The sequence below is a fragment of the Acinonyx jubatus genome, chromosome D4 (genome assembly GCF_027475565.1).
Source record: "Acinonyx jubatus isolate Ajub_Pintada_27869175 chromosome D4, VMU_Ajub_asm_v1.0, whole genome shotgun sequence".
Taxonomy (NCBI): Eukaryota; Metazoa; Chordata; class Mammalia; order Carnivora; family Felidae; genus Acinonyx; species Acinonyx jubatus.
The window spans coordinates 22,463,398-22,466,005 of record NC_069391.1 but is presented as its reverse complement, the minus strand read 5'-3'; the positions used below and the strand labels follow the sequence as shown (position 1 = coordinate 22,466,005).

Here is a 2,608-nt window from a genome sequence, read left to right as displayed (position 1 = left end):
AACTAGTGTTCCCAAAGACACAGAAGATATGATTTTTGTAAAACAGAAATAGCAACTTTTAATGAAGAACACAGCTTAATGAGGAAAGAGATGCTGAAGAAGCTAGAAAAAAGTACAAGAAAGTCCAATACATCATAACAAAATTAGAAATCCATTGAAGGAGGTCAAAAGCAGAAGTGACATTAATGTACCTGGAACAATGTATTGAAGACAAACTTGAGAAGGTATCACTACACAGAGAGGAAATGAGAACAAAAACGTTAATTATGACAGGAAAAAATAGTAAGTTTTAAGAACATGGAATTGGCTAGATCATCCTGACAGAAAACCAGCAACGAAACATTGGCCTTCAATGACACGCTGACCAGATGAACTTAACAGACATACACAGAAGAACAGGGAATAAAATCCAACCCAAGATTGATGTGTCTTGAAGAAAGAAATAAGAAATATGAGGACCCAAGAACACACTAAAAAAGAAAGAAAGAAGAAAACGAAGAACATTTTTCCAGCTAAAAAAAAATTAAAAGGCCTGAATCTATTTAAAAAAAAAAAAACAACACAAAGGGTTCATCATGTTCCAGGAGCAGTTATTGAAATAGAAACCATTGCTAGACACAAAAAGGCAAACTATTTTAATTATGTGGCTAGAGAAAAGTACTATAAGATGTAAGAGGAAGAAAAGCTTACCTAGAAAGGAAGAAATTCAAGTTTCCCCCAGTCTCCATTACACATTTAAATTGGGTTATAAAATGGAGGTGTTCTGTAAAATGTTGAGGGAAAAAATCCTAGTGAACCAAAATACCAAACTTAGTTTCTCCTTCACAAACAAAAGCAACAGAAAGAACTTCTCATGCAAGGAGTCAGCAGGAATGCCACAAATGTACACCCTTCATAGAAATGTCCTAAAGTACATTCTATAGCTGAGGAAGTCAAAAGAGGATTTCAGAAGTCAACAGTCAAAATATGCAGGCACTGCTGTCAGCACGTATAGAAAACAATTTGACACAGAAAATAACTACAAAACTTATTGTAAATAAAATTTTTGAGTTGCACTCAAAGCCAATAAAAAAAAAGAAGTTGCAAGGAAACTTTCATTGGTTAAAAGAAAATGCTATTTAGGAATAATTCCACGAGAATAAATCACAGAAAGGACAGAGAATGCCAAAGCTAAATAAATTCCTCACCATGAAGTAGAACAAGTTGAAAAGTATTTTTTGAACTTTATTTTTAAGAAATCGTAAGACTGCCATTTATGATATTCTGATGAACTAAAAGGAAAGCTCATTCCACAAGTGGACCCCTACAGGAGGCTGAAATTTTGAGGAACTGAAATTGTAAAGTTGTCCCACTGGATTACTAATGCCCCTAGGCTCCTGGAAGAAGGAAACAGAAATCCTTTTGGGATGAACCAACCTTCAACACGGGCCTCAAAGAATTCACCCCCCCCAAAAAAAATCCAAGGAATATGAACAGCATACAGTAAGAAATCACAAAATATACAAGGAAAGAGGGTACCAGAAGAGAAAATCTATAGTAATAGTAGAGAGCAAAAGCAGACTTTCAAAGAGTTCAGATATTGCAACTATTAGACACAGAATATGGAAAAGTATATTGGATTAAGATATTTAAAGAAATAAAGAAGTGTTGGTTGTCGGTTAAGCCACCCACTCTTGGTTTCGGCTCAGGTCATGATCTCACGGTTGGTGAGATAGATCCCCATCTGGGTCTCTGTGCTGTCAGCTTGGAGACTGCTTGGGATTCCTTCTCTCCCTTTCTCTCTGTCTCTCTCTCTCTCAAAATAAATAAATAAACATTTAAAACGAAAAAGGAAGAAGTGTTTAAAATATGATTCAGGGGCTGGGGAATGGCCAGTGGCCTGCAGAGCAACATGCCAAAGTTTTATTGTGACTCCAGTGACACATACCTCACCCATGACTCTCCATCTGTGAGGAAGACACACCACAGAGGTAGGAAACACAAAGAGAATGTGAAATGCTATCAGAAATGGATGGGAAAGCAGTCTCAGAGCCTGATCGACAAAACAACCACTGCATATCAACAAGGCAAGATGCCTCCTACTCCATTCTCTGCTTCTCCTCCTGCAGGGGCAATGATCCCACCTCCCACCAGTTTCCTGGGTCCTCCTTGCCCTGGTATGATGCCAGCTCCCCATATGCTGGGTCTTCCCATGATATAGGCCCTTCCCATGATGATAGGTGCTCCTCCGCCAGGGACAATGCCAGTGTGACCTGCTCCCAGAATGAGGCCACCTATGGGAGGCCACATGCCAATGGCACTTGGGCCCCCAGTGATGAGACCTCCCACCCATTCCGTGATGGTGCCCACTCAGCCAGGAATGCCTCAACCAGGCAAATAACGAGAGAGGGGAGCTTCTTTATATCCATTTTACATTATTTGTTCTACTTCACTAGGAGATCATGGTGCTGTGACTCTGAGTGTTTTCTAACAGCATGACAAGGAAGACTTGCCCCCCCACTTCCTATTAAAGAAAGAATAGTTTTGGCAGAAGAGTAATGAGACCAAAAAAAAAAAAAAGCAATTTTCATTTGTATTGTGAGATGTGAAAATTATCAACTGTTTTAAA

General features: G+C 39.0%; 1 pseudogene; it reads left to right on the top strand.

The window, feature by feature from the left end:
- Positions 1–1,891: 1,891 nt before the first annotated feature.
- On the top strand, positions 1,892–2,380 carry LOC113592803 (U1 small nuclear ribonucleoprotein C-like; annotated as a pseudogene).
- The last annotated feature ends 228 nt before the right edge of the window (positions 2,381–2,608 follow it).